Source organism: Oncorhynchus gorbuscha, linkage group LG05 (genome assembly GCF_021184085.1).
Source record: "Oncorhynchus gorbuscha isolate QuinsamMale2020 ecotype Even-year linkage group LG05, OgorEven_v1.0, whole genome shotgun sequence".
Lineage (NCBI taxonomy): Eukaryota > Metazoa > Chordata > Actinopteri > Salmoniformes > Salmonidae > Oncorhynchus > Oncorhynchus gorbuscha.
Genome location: NC_060177.1, coordinates 61996678 through 62016721, shown reverse-complemented (window position 1 = coordinate 62016721; position 20044 = coordinate 61996678). Strand labels below are relative to the sequence as shown.

Sequence of the window (20044 nt, the reverse complement as noted above, 5' to 3'; positions counted from 1 at the left end):
CATTTAACTAACTTTAGATTGTTAATCCAGAGATTCTTACCTTTGCCTCGATTCGGCAGTCTTGTCCAGATCATCATGGCATTTGTCGTTCTTTATGATAGCCACATTAGCATCTATTTAGCATTTCATTTTTGTGGGGTAAATACAGACAAATATATTGATCAAGTCGCCTTGTCCTAGAGGGATTTACACTTGGTGAAAAATTATTGGAACAATTTCCCTGTTTGATCTCTAGGTTTTATGGTCATTATGACTCATACTGTGGTACTCTATTGTATCCACGAATTCATCTGCCTGGGTAAGTAGAAGGGCTTAGTTGCCAAAATCTTATCCCTTTTAAGATCAGTGTGACAAATTCAAGCTGATATTTGTAGTGAGCAGAGCGAGCACAGCCACCACATGCTCCTTATCTCCTTACAGTGCTGTAGTGGCGCTCGTCAGTTCTATTTCCGATGGTGTCAACATAATTACATTTTCATGTGTTTTGCTGTAGAATGTCTTGAAGTCATCAAATTAGGTTCTCACAGCCAGCAAAGAAAACCAGCCCACCCCCCTGCTTCCTTTGCCACTGGTGTTAAAAGAAAATACTAGGGGAAACACTACTGTTCATATCGTTAGGTCACCAATAGTCTCTCTATGCCCACAACACAATGGGTTCATTGTTTTGATGTCCATCGTCTTGTTTCACCAGATGCCATGGAAACCAAAAGGGTCCTTCTCAGATTTAGTGAATTCTGATTTGCTATCGTCTTGTTGCTTGTCTGTTTTTGAAGATCAGTGACGGGCCCTTTCCCTTTGTTTTTCCCTGTTTATTTTTTATTTTCTCTCACATAACATGCTTGACAGTGTTGTGGCCGAAAGTCAGCCACAATCTATTTTCCACTGTCTGAATGCCTATTAGGCAGAAGTCTAGAATGTCATGTTCTGTGTGGTAACAGTCTTTGTAAAGTCTTATAACCCTGCTCATATCGAATCTGTCCCCCTACCGATTTAAGAGGGAATTGACTTCGTCACATAATTGAATCCTTCTCATGATGTCTCGCGTTATTAGAACAGGGGCAGACTACTATAGATTATTGTGCCATGAGTCCAACAGATGATAGCGTGATGGATAATCCTCCATAGAAAACAAATACTGAAAGACAAAAGGTCTGTCTATACATTTAGCCAACAAGAGGCAAGATGAGTTTCCTACATAAGATGTAGCCTGGTTCCTATTTTCCAATTCCTTTCTATTTCCCAAAGTCTTGAGCATGTTGCCAGATATATTTAATATCATGAAAGAAATTGTACAGAAATGGAGTTTGTTTATTTATATAATTGTAAGATGCCAACCATATCAATCCTAGTAATATTTTGAAGAACAAAGGCTTTTGAATCGTGATCTGTGCCTTGCCACACAAACTATATCCCTGACTCCATGGCACTTACAGTGGACCTCTGTTTTGTGCCTTCCTTCAATGTAAAGAATGAAAGGGGTTAAGGGGAAGGTATATCTATTGATAAAATACTGTTGATTTCACTTTAATTTGGAAAAATCTTTCCTGTGATTTAGTTTATGCAACAATTAAATGTCTTAAAGGGAATGAGCACATAATTGAGAATAGTTCAGCAGTGAGGAGAATCATGTCTTAGATATATGCCCGAGTTGATCTCTTAAATTATGTTTACATGCCACCATCTTGTTTCAGCCGTACTTATTTAGCCCTACTATTTTCTTGTCGTCCGACCCCATTTGATATCCATTAATAATGTGATGAATTGTGTTTATGGTAATATCGTGACTTGCATGGCATCTAATCACAGTCGTGAGCTGTTTTGTTCCTCTCTCCAGAGGCTGTTTTGTATGTTTACTCTAGCCTTTCTGTTAGCACTGAGGACAATCGAAGGCATCGCCTTCAGTCTCGGAGAGCGCGAGAGAGGAGAGAGTACAGCTAGACTCTCCCCCTCTCAAGATTCCTTTTGTAACATCTGACCAGGGGGACAGCTGCTTGAGAATGGGCAGATTTTAAAAACATGACATTTGTAGAGTGAAAAATGGAGAGATTACCCTGTTGTATTGCACGTCACTCACCCACAAAATAGTTTTTGAAATGCCGATGGCTGGTTTTGGAACACAACATTAGTTATTGTGTTTGTCTCATCTGGCATGCACTTAGAAATAACCTGTCTTTGATACATTCATATTCCAGAGAGGATCTACTCATAATTTGTTTCCACCTCAAGGGACTCTATTACTTTATCTTAAGGGACCTTTTTACCCTTAAATGGTGCTTATAGACTGGTCTGTTTATAGATTTTGATATACAAAATACTATACACTTGCATATTTACATTATAGGGGGGGGGGGGCAATTTGTGTAAATGCTTTTATCAACTTTGGTTACTAATGTCACCACTCACCAACCAACTGAACCTGACACTTATTTGCGTTCACTCTGTTTGTTCAAAAGTATTCACAGAAAAGGTAGGAGGGAGATGCTTGTGGGCCAGAAGTAATCAGAAGGAAGTGTTTACAGGGAAGGCTGTTTGACTACTTTTTGAATTTTTGAACAGACTAACTTCAGGTAGTTTATGAACACTGATATAGACTTTAACAAAATCTGAAAGTCTTCCATAGCTTCTCTCAGCCTTTCTCCACTGTGTAATATACAAAAGCAATAACCTTTTTAAAGGGGATGTATTGTTATCAGTGAGCCTAATCTAATTCTGGGCCTGTCACATCTCAACTAAACATTGAATGTCAGGGAGCTATCGAATTGAAGTAGGACAAGGACAATTTGATATTGATATTTTTTTATATATTTTGTGAGTCTTTGGACAGGTTGAGTGAAAATGCTCATTAGGTGAGACTGGTATTGCTGGTCTTCTAAGTATGCATCCAAAGCCTATGACTGTCAATTAACTGCAATGCAAAAGCTAAGCATGTAATTCGGTCAAACTCAATGGCACTGGTTTTAAAGTTGCACCTCCATCTGTATCAAATACTGAAAGGGATTGTGGTCTGCGAAGCCACATTGGGAGTGGCCACCTGTGTTCATGCTAAAATGTAAAGGTCTCCCCTTTCCCCTCGTGTACTGAGACTGAAGTTTCAGCTGGTCAGAGTGGAATTGGTCAGTGCTGCTTTAACTACATGTTAAGACTGGCCTGTTTCCTTTGATGTGAAACTTCTTGGTCTCTGACATTTGGTGGTGTCTGGATATGATGTATTTTGTTGATATGGCACAAAAAAATAAGTAGAACTCAGGGTTTATACTAGTGTTATAAAGTGGTCACTGGGCATACAGCTCATATGCGTAGAATTCAATGTGCACTTCTCTTCAGGTGGGGAAACAAATCCTCAGTCAGTGGTTCCCAAACATTCTGCCTCAAGGGTCTCACTGAACCCATGTTTTCCGTTCCCCCTCTGCATGCGTGTGACAAGCACAGAGGTTCAATGTTGAGGAACAGGGGAGACCTTTTAGTTTGGCCAGGTGTCAGTCCACCTCCCTCTAATCCACTCTACATACAACCCAACTGTGAACCTCAGAACTCTACTGTTATGTACAACTATGAAGTAAATTAAGCTAGCTAGAGCTGAACTATTAACTTGCCATTTATGAATTTATTTTATAGCATGAAATATATGATATATTTATTCAAATTATATTTTACTCATAATCATTCTGTGCTGCTTTTTGGGGGTTCTTACGCTTGTAAATTGCTTTTTTATGATACAAAGAAATGTCAATAGAAAATGCGTTTGTTTGTAAAATAAAGATGCTGATTTGGCACTCCTGTCCAGTGATTTTTCTTGCAGTGGTGGCAGAGACGAGCAAACTGTTTACAGGTTAGTAATTACATTCTTTGGGTGCAAATAGGACCTGGCCTGCAGAGGGGTGCAAATAGGACCTGGCCTGCAGAGGGGTATGTGGCACATAATCAGGATAAAAAGCTAAGTTAGTACAGTAGCTAGCTAGTAGCCTACAACTTCAATGACAACGTTGAATTCGAGCAGTCACTGACTAACAATGTTTGTTTATTTTATCCACAGCCATAGAGCTCGCCAGATTGTAGCCCTAAATAAACGGAAGTCGGTTAGGAATCCAGAAGTAGAAAATTCTATCAGGTAAATTAATGGGGAAATAATCGGATAAACGCCAAACAAGATCTAAAGTTAAAGCCTTTGGAGAAATGCATTCTATGAGATGTCAGTCGGTTAATATGACCTTTTATGGCTTGTTTTGATTACATAAATACTTCATTCACAAAAAGTGACGTTAGCAGATTAAGATTAACTCATCGAACTAAACATAAATCTCAAGCATGTTTACCACACAGTTTATTTTCTGCTTTGGCCAACGAGTCATGGCCAAGTTGGCCTCTTAGTGTCTACAAAAATATGCAATTTCTATTGCGGTATATGATTACTCGTGCAACACAAAAGGGTAAGTACATCATGCAACACGATCATCATGGGGAATTCTCTACAATTTGCATGCTGTGGTCATTCATAGGCTGGCTGGCTGTAAAAGAAATGGGACACCAATTTATATTAATACATATTTATTAAATTGAGTTATTTAACCCCTTGACATGAATTTCTGATGTTTCAATTGCTTAGATAGCCTGTAACATGGTCAGTTGGGATTTGAGTCAAGCTCTGCTGACACTTTTTCCATCTTCTCCAATTCATGGACAACATGTAGAACTTCTGCTCTCGTGGACAGCAGTGTCAGTGTTTGCTTATCCTCCCATGCTGTGTCTCCTCTGCACCACCAGTGTGCAGTCACCACCAGGCAGCTTGTACTCCAGCCTCCTGGCCCCTGTCCAGCTGCTATAGCGCTGGAGCCCAGCCAGCTCCAGGAATGCTTCCATGGCCACAGTGTTACTGCAGCCAGGTGCTTGCTGATGGAACTGTGGCCAGTCAGCTCCCTGTACTGGGAAGCAGGGGGACAGGTCTGGTCCTGGATCTGTCTGACCTTTTGGACCAGAAAGGGGTTCATCCTCACAGCCCTTTGGCCCTTCTGTGTCATCTCGATCCATACAGCTTCTCTCCCCAGACTGTAGAGGGATATCCAGAGTCAGCAGCCTGACTAGCTGGCTTTGGTGGCATATTGATGGAAGAGTTTGGATTCTGACCTATGATCTGTGTCTGCCGACTGCCCTTTTTGCTTAGCTAGGTCTGCTGAGAAGCCAGGTGGAAGCTCCCTGTGTGGTAATGCTCTCTAATGTTGACCTCAATACACCAAACCCCCTTTTCCTGCAGCCGTGCCTCTGTCTTCTCTCCCAGCTGGTGCTGCAGCTTGACAACCACCCTAATGGCCCTTGTGGACCCTTGGGGCACCTCTTCACCTGTCCCTGCTAGTGGTCTGTCTAGCAAAATCTGTAGCAATGCAAGAGCCACACAGAGGTTCTGATGAGGGCAATCTGTAAATTCATCTCAGAATAGCCTACAGCACAATTCACACCAGTTTTAAGAAGACTGCATATGTTACATTTAGATTTGTACAAATGGAAATAAAAATGGTGTTATGATAATTTGAAGGTTTTCTCTTACTAAATTGTCCTTGTTTCTGGGTAGATATTATTACAGGAAATGTTACCTGTACAGCAGAGATCCTCAGCTCACAGTGGACCTGTGCATTATTCCACTCTCCCACAGTATGAAGGTACTGTGAACTTGTTGTTTAAACCATTTTACCCGTTGAATGTAGAATCTGACAAGTGAGCTAATATTAGTAATAGCATTATTAGAGTTTATAAATTGTGTCCAAGCCACTGCCTTTGGGTGTTAAGTGTTTATGCATATTGCTTTGTTTTTCATGGAGAGTTTAGTTTACCTGCATTATCCTTCACCGTGACATCAGCTTTATAACGCATGCATATCTCCTCCCCTCTGTGTCTACTAGGGCTCCTCCCCTCCTAATGAACAGTAACCATGGAAGTGTTTGTCTGAAGTACTATATGCCTGTCCTTTTTAACTGATTTATTGACAATGCCACCAGAGGGGGCTAGAGGTTAAACATAATCGGCAGTGCCCTGTTGATGCAGAATTGCAGAATACAAAGACGTAATTGTAGTAGGCTGTATGTCAGTAGTTTATGCGACCTTCCTTACTCTATGCATTGATTGGTTGAGGAGAGCAACGGGAAATAATGAATTGTTATTCTCCCCTTTTTGATTGTGACGCTAGACAAGGCTGTGATCATAAAGCGGGTCGGTCCCGAAAAACTCCTGGCTGTATAGGCTTCTCTTCCTCTTTTGGTTTAATTACAGCGGTCAGCCTGCCTGTGTTTTGGTAAGGCTGAGGGATGAACCTGAAGAAATGTAACCACTCTCAGATTCAAAGTGACAGTTATGTATGCAAGGGCTGACCATACATCATGTCAACATTGTAGTTTTAACCATGTTTTGAGGCTATGTGTAACAAGCTTATATTTTGTGTTCAGATGGGGTGTGACAGTTGAACTAAGCTCATGAGGCATTTATAAAGTATATTCATCAATGTGTATATCATATGTCCAAAAATGTACGTAGAAACTAAGGATTCTAACTTTAACCCTACTTAGATAACAAACTTCAAAGACAGTCTGACAAGATGAGAATGTCTATATTGACGTCATTGAGTAGCCTATTTAGAGAACGATAATGAGGTTACACCGGATACTATGCTTGATTTTTAAGTGGTTGCATGTGGATTGACTTACGGCTCTATTTTCTGTTTTGGTCCAGAGGGAGAGGGGATGGCTCTGATTGAGGTACTGAAGATCAGAGAATAGTGAGATGACCTCATTTACTAATATTTAGTAAACCAATAGGCCTATTTGTATTTTGTACTCTGCTTGCTTTGTTAAGCTTTAGAAATAAATGGATGCTTATGATGAAATTCAGTTTCAATTTCTTTCCTAAATAACATAACATGACCTAAGGCAGCTGAAACCTGAGTTTGTGGAATCCCAGTCACTGAGCTTTTGGTTGTGAAGCCTAGTTGGCAGTGAGCTGTCCCACATTATTTTGACTGATGAGGCTTAATGTTAGAGCGTAACATAAAGTACATTTACTACCAGAAGCCCCTTTTTTTTCTTCTTAGTCTCCAGTTGTATGTTCTGTTTAATGTTCTGCATTGTTATTTCTGCTGTCCCCATAGTGTTAAAATATGGGGAGATACAGTAGATTCATCAAGTTGCACAGCTGTGCAACAGCTAGGTCCCATGCAGACAGTGTTAGTGTGCTATGAGTTTGGGGCCAAATCATTCGATCTGGGAATGAACTGGACTAAAATGGAGTAAATGTCAGGGAGACCTTCCCACACCTATCATCTGCCATGGGTTTAAATGGTTTTCGATCACCTTTACAAAGTGGATTTCACAGTTGTCATGTCCCAATGTTTAATTGCACCAACATTGGTTTCTACTAAGTCTAGTTGTCTTCGGAGTTCATCATTTTTAAGTGGATAAAGATTTGCATGTTAATTTACTCCTACTACTGTACTAGTGTATTTGATTAGGGACTTCCTGCTTTTGCATTCCTCATACCACAAGGTCACATATTATGTGAAATTGTATTCAATATTGATAATATGTCCATGTTGAGTTCAGGAACCGGGGGAAATATATTCTCATCTGCGAGTGCTGACTCCACTCCACATAATTGTATAGGCTAGCCTAGGCATATAACCTGGACAACTCTCACATTTTTTTGCAATAAAAGTTCTTTTTTGTTGGTGCAGATTGTTTCCCCACAACTGCTTTTTGGCATATATATCACTATATATGTCATTTTTAAGTAATGTATTAGCCGCAGTAGCTTACATTTAACAAAGCAGATGTGAAATGTGCTTTCAGTCGTAGTTGAGGTTGCATACACTCAGTTACTAAATCACTAAATCATTAAACAATCTGATCCTGAAATGACACTTTAAATCACTCTGTTCAGTGAAATACAGAATACAAATGCACCACACAATGAAAACCTAGGAGACTCTGTAGTAGTGTTTCATTTAGCTAACAGGGTTCAAATAAGCACTCAGACGGTGATGTACTGTAAAGGCCATGGCTGCTCTAAACATTACATACTGTAAACCTTTCACAGGCCTTCTCAGGCTAGGACAGGGGTTCGTTTACCGTCACTAGCAGTTGTGGATGGGTCTCCCTAATCTGGCCACAGATGTTATTAAGACGTTTTAAATCTGAGGGAAATCAAACTCATTTTTTAGAAGGTTATACACAAGTGTGTTTTTTTAATTGTATTATAATTATTGATTACAGCTTTCAACTCAAAGATGAATACGCATTATACAGGTTGTTATAGCAGACTAGCAACTGGTTTGCATGTTCCACGTTTACGTAGTCAGAGCACTATGAAGTTGGATGTACATTATCAGTCAGAAGTTTGGACACCTAATTCAAGGGTTTTTATTTTTTTCTACATTGTAGAATAATAGTGAGGACATCAAAACTATGAAATAACACACATGGAATCATGTAGTAACCAAAAAAATGTTAAACAAATCAAAATATTTTTTATATTTTAGATTCTTCAAATTAGCCACCCTTTGCCTTGATTTCCGCTTTGCACACTCTTGACATTTTCTCAAACAGCTTCATGAGGAATGCTTTTCCAACAGTCTTGAAGGAGTTCCCACAGATGCTGAGCACTTGTTTGGCTGCTTTTCCTTCACTCTACGGTCCGACTCATCCCAAGCCACCTCAATTGGGTTGAGGTCGGGTGATTGTAGAGGCCAGGTCATCTGATGCAGAACTCCATTACTCTCGCTCTTACACAGCCTGGAGGTGTGTTAGGTCATTGTCCTGTTAAAAAACAGATGATAGTGCCACTAAGCGCAAACCAGATGGGATGGCATATCTCTGCAGAATGTTGTGGTAGCTATGCTGGTTTGTGTGTGTGCCTTGAATTCTAAATAAATCACTGACTGTGTCAGCAGCAAAGCTGTCGTTTCTTTGCAGCAATTCGACAATGCAGGCCTGATTCACGCAGTCTCCTCTGAACAGTTGATGTTGAGATGTGTCTGTTACTTGAACTCTGAAGGATTTATTTGGGCTGCAATTTCTGAGGCTGGTATCTCTAATAAACTTCTCCGCTGCAGCAGAGGTAACTCTGGGTCTTCCTTTCCTTTGTTGGTCCTCATGAGAGCCAGTTTCATCATAGCAATTGATGGTTTTTGCGACTGCACTTGAGGAAAGTTTCAAAGTTCTTAAAATGTGTCTTGAAGTGATGATGTACTGTTGTTTCTCTTTGCGTATTTGAGCTGTTCTTGCAATAATATGTACATGGTCTTTTACCAAATAGGGCTCTCTTCTGTAGCTGTCATCAAGGCAAAGGGTGGCTAATTTGAAGAATCTCATTTTAAATATATTTTGATTTGTTTAACACTTTTTTTTTTTTGGTTACTACATGATTCCATATGTGTTATTTCATAGTTGTCATCTCTGCTGTTATTCTACAATGTAGAAAATAGTTAAAATAAAAACCCTTGAATGAGTACGTGTGTCAGAACTTTTGACTGGTACTGTATGTTTGGCCCAAATGTCACTGAAATGGCCAAGTCTGGAGGTGTCTAAATACACTGCTCAAAAAAATAAAGGGAACACTTAAACAACACAATGTAACTCCAAGTCAATCACACTTCTGTGAAATCAAACTGTCCACTTAGGAAGCAACACTGATTGACAATACATTTCACATGCTGTTGTGCAAATGGAATAGACAACAGGTGGATATTATAGGCAATTAGCAAGACACCCCCAATAAAGGAGTGGTTCTGCAGGTGGGGACCACAGACCACTTCTCAGTTCCTATGCTTCCTGGCTGATGTTTTGGTCACTTTTGAATGCTTTTGGTGCTTTCACTCTAGTGGTAGCATGAGACTGAGTCTACAACCCACACAAGTGGCTCAGGTAGTGCAGCTCATCCAGGATGGAAAATCAACGCAAGCTGTGGCAAGAAGGTTTGTTGTGTCTGTCAGTGTAGTGTCCAGAGCATGGAGGCGCTACCAGGAAACAGGCCAGTACATCAGGAGACGTGGAGGAGGCCGTAGGAGGGCAACAACCCAGCAGCAGGACCACTACCTCCGCCTTTGTGCACTGCCAGAGCCCTGCAAAATGACCTCCAGCAGGCCACAAATGTGCATGTCTTCTCAAACGGTCAGAAACAGACTCCATGAGGGTGGTATGAGGGCTCGATGTCCACAGGTGGGGGTTGTGCTTACAGCCCAACACTGCAGGACGTTTGGCATTTGCCAGAGAACACCAAGATTGGAAAATTCGCCACTGGCGCCCTGTGCTCTTCACAGATGAAAGCAGGTTCACACTGAGCACGTGACAGACGTAACAGAGTCTGGAGACACCGTGGAGAACGTTCTTCTGCCTGCAACATCCTCCAGCATGACCGGTTTGGCAGTGGGTCAGTCATTGTGTGGGGGTGGCATTTATTTGGGGGGCGCACAGCCATCCATTGGCTCGCCAGAGGTAGCCTGACTGCCATTAGGTACCGAGATGACATCCTCAGACCCCTTGTGAGACCATATGCTGGTGCGGTTGGCCCTGGCTTCCTCCTAATGCAAGACAATGCTAGACCTCATGTGGCTGGAGTGTGTCAGCAGTTCCTGCAAGAGGAAGGCATTGATGCTATGGACTGGCCCGCCCGTTCCCCAGACCTGAATCCAATTGAACACATCTGGGACATCATGTCTCGCTCCATCCACCAACGCCACGTTGCACCACAGACTGTCCAGGAGTTGGCAGATGCTTTAGTCCAGGTCTGGGAGGAGATCTCTCAGGAGACCATCCGCCACCTCATCAGGAGCATGCCCAGGCATTGTATGGAGGTCATACGGGCACGTGGAGGCCATACACACTACTGAGCCTCATTTTGACTTGTTTTAAGGACATCACATCAAAGTTGGATCAGCCTGTAGTGTGGTTTTCCACTTTAATTTTGAGTGTGACTCCAAATCCAGACCGCCATGGGTTGATAAATTTGATTTCCATTGATGATTTTTGTGTGATTTTGTCAGCACATTCAACTATGTAAAGAAAAAAGTATTTAATAAGAATATTTCATTCATTCAGATCTAGGATGTGATATTTTAGTGTTCCCTTTTTTTGATCAGTGTATTTCCTTCAGAAAATCGAAGAAACCGTGACTGTTTCTAGTGGTTCTTTGAGGTGGTAAAACACTAGGCTATACCAGGACATATCATTTATGTATTTTCTCTGGGTAAATTTTGACATCTTATTTTGAAACTTAAGTAAAAGTATGACTTTTGCTCATGAAGAGGAAATGTTTACGACTGCCTGTTTCAGATGTTGCTTGGTCATAAAACCCCATTGGTAGAACAGCCTATGCCAACCCTTCTTAACTGGCGGACCGCGGTCCGAATCTGGCTTTCAATTTAATGCCGTTGAGCGTTGTAATAGTACTTAGAATGCAATTTCGGAATTTGGCAGCGCATGGGCAGTTTTCATCTTATGTCATTAACTGACAGATCTTAGAGCTATTTGTAACCTGTCAGAAATGTCCAGTTGATCAACTCGCCCATGTTGGCTAGGCTGGTAATTTAGGCTAACCAGTTATATAAATCTTGTAGTTATCAGGGCTAGATTATGTGCCCATGCGGGCCTCAACCACCTGGCTTACATTGATTTTGTTGAGTCACTCCGGTACTGTATCATATAAATACACACGGTACGGCAAAATGTGTAGAATTGCAGAAAATGTGATTTAAAACTTCAAAATGTTCTTTCTGCCAATGAGGGGTTTGAACCGTTTTGGGTCGTGAGTTGGGAGTTTGTTACTACGCCGAAAAATGACAATATCCATCTGGACCTTTGGCATCTAGGAAATGTTTTTGACTGAACCTGGCCTATACTATATCTCCCTTTTTTTAAAATTGAATCATCTCCTTCTCTGGGCTGTCTCCTGTTTCCTGTACTGACGTACCCTCACTGTTAGAGAACAGCATAGCTTTTGTGCCATCCAGTCTTTATTTAGTGAATGTGGGTAAATGTGTAAGAAATTAAAGGCAGGCAATAGGCTATTTACAGTAGTAGGCTATCCATGCATGAATCCATGCTCAGTTTGGTAGCTTTTGAGCTGTGCCCAAACCTAAGGAGTATATGAAAGAGCTATTGGGCCTGGATATTAAATTGTGGCTGGCCTTTTTCCTTATGATCCATTACAGTATGTTTATAGATCCTGCTGGTGCAATATTTCTAATGGCACTTAATGAAGGGGCTAATTTCTCTGGTTATTCCGCTTTGATATTTTGTGACATTTACAAAAGTGTTTTGGTTTCATAGTTGGCACTTTTTCCAGTCATATTTTCCATATTTTTCTGTAACACGAGTTATTTGACATGTTCAGATTTGCATTTGTTGTCACTGTATTTGACTGACACAGGCATTATTTATGGCCTGTTGAATAGGAGGAGTGGCTGTGCTGAAATTATGGACATGATGCCTCCCTCTGATTTTTGCCTGTTAAATCATTATTAGGAACTATTCAGCGACGAGGCTCTAAATTATTCACCCCATTCCTGCCTTTATTACTCTCTTAAGATGATGTTTTAATCACCAGAAAATGCATGAATGTAGGCCTATACATTGAATTACATTGAAGGTTTGTGTTAGTACAACAGTAAAATAGATTGATAGCTTGGCCATGGACAGAAACACATGTCATAAACTGGAATTCATAGTGTTAATATTTTGAGATGATCAGTCATTAATATTACATGAATGAAAGCTGTAAACGTTAGGCTTGAACAAGGGATAGGACAAACAAGATTTCTTTGCCTTTTGACAGACAGACAGTTATTGTAGCAATGTGCAAAAGATCATGAATCGTTTACTGTGCTTTCACAACTAAATAAATGAGCTCATTCACCACGGGAACATTAAAACATAACTTTGATTGGATGTTAGGCTACAGTTTATATTAGCTGTGGAATTCAAGACATTGTTTAACTGTTGTGTATAATTTATCACGTTTTGCTTGAATCGCAACCAAAGCTAAGCTTGACTGATTTTGGGATGTCACGCAAACCCAACGATGGACAGTGGAATGTTATTGTCCAGATTCTTAGTTAACATGTTATTGTTATAATTGTGGCATGTGTTGAGCTGATACCAGACCATTTCCATAGTTACACATAAATTCCAACCATAGACATTGGGAATAGATAATGAGGCATTAAACCATTTTGGAAATGTAGAATCCTGTGTCATCAACCATATGTCAGCTGTGCCCCAGAACCATGTATCCCACATCACGCCAAGCATTTATAGGGTGGTTCACTTCACCTGCTTTCCTAAAAGTTTTTTTTCATTTTTTTGGTAGTACTTTACCCCTTTTTCACCCCAATTTCATGATATCCAATTGGTAGTTAGTCTTGTCCCATCGCTTGCAACTCCACTATGGATTCAGGAGAGGTGAAAGTCGAAGTCCGGCCTGCCAAACCCTCCCCTAACCCAGACGACGCTGGGCTAATTGTGCACTGCCTCGTGGGATTCCTGGTCAAGGCCGTCTATGACACAAGGAAGACATCAAACCCTAGCCTCCCGTTGCCTTGATGACAGCTTTGCACACTCTTGGCCTTTTCTCAACCAGCTTCATGAGGTAGTCACCTGGCATGCATTTCAATTAACAAGTGTGCCTTCTTAAAAGTACATTTGTGGAATTTCTTTACATCTTAACGTGTTTGAGCCAATCCGCTGTGTTGTGACAAGGTAGGGGTGGTATACAGAAGATCAAGTGCTATGATGAAACTGGCTCTCATGAGGACCGCCACAGGAAAGGAAGACCCAGAGTTAGCTCTACTGCAGAGGATATGTTCATTAGTTACCCGTCCAAATAAATGCTTCAGAGTTCAATTAACAGACACATCTCAACATCAACTGTTCAGAGGAGACTGCGTGAATCTGGCTTTCATGGTTGAATTGCAGCAAAGAAACCGCTACTAAAGGACACCAATAAGAAGAAGAGACTTGCTTGGGCCAAGAAACACGAGCAATGGACATTAGACTGGTGGAAATCTGTCCTTTGGTCTGATGAGTCAGAATCATGGAGGAGGAGGTGTGGGGGTGCTTTGCTGCTGACACTGTCAGTGATTTATTTAGAATCCAAGGCACACTTAACCAGCATAGCTACCACAGCATTCTGCAGAGATATGCCATCCCATCGCGCTCAGTGGGACTTTTTTTGTTTTTCAACAGGACAATGACCCAAAACACACCTCCAGGCTGTGTAAGGACTATTTGACCAAGAAGGAGAGTGATGGAGTGCTACATCAGATGACCTAGTCTCCACAATTACCCAACTTCAACCCAATTGAGATGGTTTGGGATGAGTTGGACCGCATTCCAGGTGAAGCTGTTTGAGAGAATGCCAAGAGTGTGCAAAGCTGTCAAGGCAAAGGGGGACTACTTTGAAGAAACTAAAATCTAAAATATATTTTGATTTAACACTTTTTTTTTGTTGGTTACTACATGATTCCATATGTGTTATTTCATAGTTTTGATCTCTTCACTATTATTCTACAATGTAGAAAATTGTAAAAATAAAGAAAAACCCTTGAATGAGTATTTATTTATATTTATTTTTTTACAGGGACAGTGCACATTAATCAACGTTTCAGTAGAAGTGCCGGTTTTAGCCAGCCGGCTAATTTTCAACCGCAGTCCCTGGGCAGGTTATTAAAAACAATTACAATATAGACAATAGCAACATAGAACAAGCAAGACATAGCAACATAGGACAAGCAAGACGTAGCATACAGACAGAGCAACATAGGACAAGCAAGACGTAGCATACAGACAGAGCAACATAGAACAAAAAGCAGCAAGACAAAATTCATAAAAGCAACAAAGTGTTTCCACACCTCACAAGCTACAGACAACAGACAACATGGAAAGCGGCAACACACAGCTAGGAACCATGTTCACAAATCTGATTGACCTTTAGCCATGTCTTCAAGCATTTTGTGAAAGTGTGATATGTGGTGCAGTTATGAGTGTCTGATGGCAGTGTATTCCAGACATGGGAAGCTCTCACAGAGAATGCAGATTTACTAAAGGTGCTTTTCCTTAGGGGAACTATACAGTCACCTCTCATGGCAGACCTTGTGGATCTGCTGCCATATGTCTGGGTTTTCTGTTTAACAAAAATACTGAGTGGAGGGGGAGCCAGGCCATTAAGGATCTTGAATACAAGACATGCGTCGGCGTATTGCACAAGATTTTCCCAACTCAAGAGCTCATGCTTTCTAAGGATGTTACAATGATAATAGCTATTGGGCTTCCCATCAAGCACTTTGAGAGCCTGTTTGTAGACAGACTGAATAGGTTTTAATGTTGTACAGCCAGCTTGGGCCCAACTAGTCAAGCAGTATGTTAAGTGGGGGAGTATCATAGAGTTGAAGTACAGTTTTGCTACCTCTGTAGTCAAACAATTTCGTATATAAATCGTAAATTAGCTAGGTTGAATTTAGTTATTTGAATGACCTTTTTCACATTTTTTTAAAAGAGAGGTTGGAATCAAGTATGATGCCAAGGTACTTAAAATCGGATACCACCTGGAGCTTCTCCCCTGACACACAGACATCTGGCTCAGTAGCATCTGTTGCTCTCTTTGTGAAGAACATGCAAACAGTTTTTTTTCACATTGAGATGCAAACACGAGTCACTGAGCCACTTTGTAACCTGGACCATTACAGTAGTGAGTTCTTGTGCAGCTTGTTGTTTGCTCTTTGCATGCACAGGTGTGTCCAAACTTTTGACTGGTACTGTCAGTACCCATAGAACACTTCTATTGTTTCAGATCCTATCAGCTGCGTGGAGCCTCCTGCACTGTACCTTAAAATATACTGTATTACATTGTAAAAAATAAACCGTTTCCAGGGCAAAACAGACCAAAAGAACATGGTAAAATGCTCAACCATTTGAAGGTTTAGACTTGCTGCCAATCTGCCCCTATACATCTTACATTGATGGGGCATTATAACCACATAGGAGCTAAATTGGTACCGCATGCTCACTCACAAGGTGCAACAAATATAGCCTCTTACAAGGCACGCTTCAAAATCTGGTAATGAGAACGGAAACAACACCATGCACCCACTGATGGTCATTTGTTTTTTTGGCGCTCCAAAGATACGGTACATTACGGTCCTCTCTTCTGTGGGGTAGAATTACAGTCCCATTTGAAATACAGCAATTCTTTCCCCACCCCCAACATTTTCCCACAATGCACCATGATGTACAATATGCTGCCGTAAAACATTTCAAGTTATTTTACTGCTGATAAAAATGAGTGTATAATTGACAGTTTACTTGTACAGTATGGGTTACAGTGTGAGAGAACAGTTTGTTTTGCTCTTAGCTGATGGACATTGAAAGGGGTAAAGAAAATGTTATTGTACTGTTTGATCTTGTATCTTTTTTCTATTTTCTCTCTTGTAGGCAACGCATTCCTTGAATTCATGTGATCATTTTAAGTGTTATTTCCATTTCAAGGGAAAATCTAGTTCATGTGTTTTATTGGACTTGCAGCTGTCATGGGAACACTTACGAAAATGGGATTTAGTGCAACAATGTGCTCCATGTCAGTAACGGACTAGGAGAGCTGATGGCTTTAAAGTAAATCTTTAAAAAAAAATGTTTTACTCTAACACATTGGCATACCATTCTACAATACGATAAGTTCACCTCTAAAGGGTACAACAGCAGTGTGTACTACTGTATATCTGTGTTATGACTCTTTCCAATTCCTAATCTCTCTTCTCCTTTTGATAATGGCTAAAGCAGGCGCATTGACAACAAAAACAAAGTTCCTTCTGGCTTTTCTCCGACAACGAAAGCCAGCACAGTGCTACAGACCGGTCACCCTGTGGAAATGAAGAACGTGGCAGAAGAATGACATCATCCACCCCAAAAATCTGGAAAGGAACAAACGACTGAAGATTGCACAGAGGTCAATAAATCATTGAGTTTATTGAGGATGTAAGGAAGTAGGATGAAAGCAGAGTCTCAGTATTAAAATTAAATACATTTGAACTTGTAATATTTTATTGTTTTTGTCTGCTACAAAGCCGTACACTATTGTGAATCCTTATAGCAAGCCATATAATGCATTAATAGCTGTCTCATGTTGAAAGCTTGATGCTCTTCTGTTTTATCTTGGAACTGAATGACCTATGTTCTCTTATCTCTGCACTTTAGATCTTCAGACTCAGACAGACTTGGACGGCATGACCTGGTAGGACGGTAAGAAGTTGCTCACTGCATCAACACCCTGCTCTAACTGTTTCAAGAAGTATATGATTGAATAGTCTATTCAAACACAGGACAGATCAGAATGTCCACACAGAGAAAAGAGAACAGAAGTGGGTTGGAAGAACTTGAAACATTGGTCATCAGTTTTTACCCAGGTTTCCCAGCTGTCAGTAGATCTAGACATCACCACATTTTGAAGCCAGTTCATGCTCAGTTCAATAGTTTTGGTCATTGAGAAAGTTGAATTATTCCACATTTCATACTGACAAATGCAATAAACAACTAAGGGTATTTATCTTCAGCCAGCCACACTGCATTAGCCAATATACTATGTGTGATTCTCTGTTTCTAAATGTTTCCAATGACTACCATATGGATGATAATACTTTTGTGACCATCATTTGGTGTGGTTTGGATATAGGCAGGGAAAAATATACTGGTTCGTCTTTTATTGCACACCATTTATTATTAGAATGATTCCATCCATGCTGTTTAGAATGGTGTTTTTGCTGATTTGCAATGAGTCAGTGAAGTGGTACAATTCTCTGCTCTAATTCAGTGACATGCTATACTGTATATCACCTCCATGGGAAGGTCTTTGTTTACGTGCCAGTTTCCTTTTCCCAGTCTGATGTATTCTATAGGGCATATTTGTTTATATATGATAACAAAGGTCAAAGAGGAATACTCTAGTATGACCAGACTGGATGAGGAATGTTCTTCACATTACCCATAACTGCCTGTCACCATTTAAGAGTGGAATATGGGACATTTGGGCTTTTTAAGCTTCTTTATGGAAATAGGCACATAACATCAGAGCACTTTGCAGTAAATTATCTTGGTAAAGTTGTAAAATATAGGCCCTAACACTGGCCCTAACACTGATGCCTCTCAACAATGGGCCTATGAGACCATATTGTCTATGCATTTCTCATTCTGTGGTTGGTTAAAGTGACTCCATAACTGTCTGCCCTGGAAGCTTTGACAGATTTACTGTGTCTGTGTTTTACATTGTGCTGCATGAATGCGTTAAGATTTCAGAAAACATTTCCACATGCCTAACGCCTTGTACACACATGGGATGGAATTCCATTGACTGTATGCCCTTTTCATGCAGTGTAGCCCTACTACTGCTCGGATAAGTCAATGCAAAATAATTATAAAACAATATTTTTTATCTTTCTGTGTTTCATAATTTCCTTCACTTTGCAAGTGCCTGAATCTATCTCACCGTGTAGTGTTTATGACGCAAGATGGAGGAGAGTGTCTCTCTTCAGATTTGCATTTATTTTGGGAGATTGAAAAATATGTCCTTTTCAGTCAAGACAGGAGAAACATATTGTTTCAGGTGATAATAAAACATGTTTAGTTACTTTTTCCTCAACTTGTTTCTCTTACTTTCTAGCAAGTCCAGCTAGCATACACAGAGCAACTAAAGTTAGCTCCCTCGATAGTTTGTGTGTATGCATTGATATGTAGGTTCTGTCCTTGAACTGTTCTTGTCTAATGACATTATGTATTATGTTTCATGTTTTGTGTGGACCCCAGGAAGAGTAGCCGCTGCTTTCACAACAGCTAATGGGGACCCTAATAAAATACCTAAACCAAAAACTAGACTAGGTTGAAGATTCTGTAGCGACACCTAATAATTATCATCATAAACAAATATCATCACCATCACAATTTCTTCAGCTTCCCTGAAACATTGCCTCAGATCAGAACCTGTCTGCAAATTGGTGTATTGTACCATGATTGTTGTTGAAGGCAGATAACTATGTTGACAGCACAGCAACCCCTCGTCAGCTTGATTCAGCCTTCACTGGGTTGCTCAGCAAAGACTAGTGTACTGCAAGGCAGAGATGATGTCTTATAATACAGTACCTTTGTGAAAGCTACACGACAGAGATGGAACGATAGGAGAAGTAGAGGTGAGGGGTAATTCAAACGCCAATAGAAAAATATGACTATTTTATCAAGATCCGCCTGTGGAGTTTGAGTAAAGAGAGAAGGATGGAGAGCTAAGTATGCAATGGTGCTCGTCAGGTGGAGGGGGGAGAGAGTGAGAGTGATAGATGAGGGTGTTCTGGCATAAAGATTGATGATATACTACTGCTGGCTGTTTTTAGCTGTTTGTATATAGACCAAATGCCTTTTAAACTATACTGAACAAAAAATAGAATCAGTCAATTGAAATAAATTCAATAGGCATTAATTTATGGCTTTCACATGACTGGAAATACAGATATGCATCTGTTGGTTGCGGATACCTTAAAAAAAGGTGGCGGCGCGGACTAGAAAACCAGTCAGTATCTGGCAGTGGTGGAAAAAGTACCCGATTTGTCATACTTGAGTAAAAGTTACCTTTAATAGAAAATGACTCAAATAAAAGTGACGGTCAACCAGTAAAATACTACTTGAGTAAAAGTCCAAAAGTTTTTGGTTTTAAATATACATACACGTCAATCCAGATCATCCCAAACATGCTCAATGGGTGAGGTGTCTGGTCAGTATACAGGCCTTGGAAGAACTGGAGCTTTTCAGCTTCCAGGAATTGTGTACAGATCCTTGTGACATGGGGCCGTGCATTATCATGCTGAAACATGAGGTGATGGCGGCGGATGAATGGCACAATAATCACCTTCAGGATCTCGTCATGGTATCTCTGCATATTCAAATTGCCATCGATGAAATGCAGTTGTGTTCGTTGTCCGTAACTGATGCCTACCTATACCATAACCACACCGCCACCATGGGGCAATCTACAACGTTGA

The 20044-nt window shown here is 40.5% G+C and overlaps 1 long non-coding RNA gene across 1 annotated transcript; it reads left to right on the top strand.

Annotated features, from left to right (window-relative positions):
* The first annotated feature begins 3850 nt into the window (after positions 1-3850).
* LOC124035192 lies at positions 3851-5750 on the top strand. The gene is made up of 3 exons (XR_006838697.1): positions 3851-3906; positions 4034-4108; positions 5564-5750. It is a non-coding gene; the product is annotated as an uncharacterized LOC124035192 (long non-coding RNA).
* The last annotated feature ends 14294 nt before the right edge of the window (positions 5751-20044 follow it).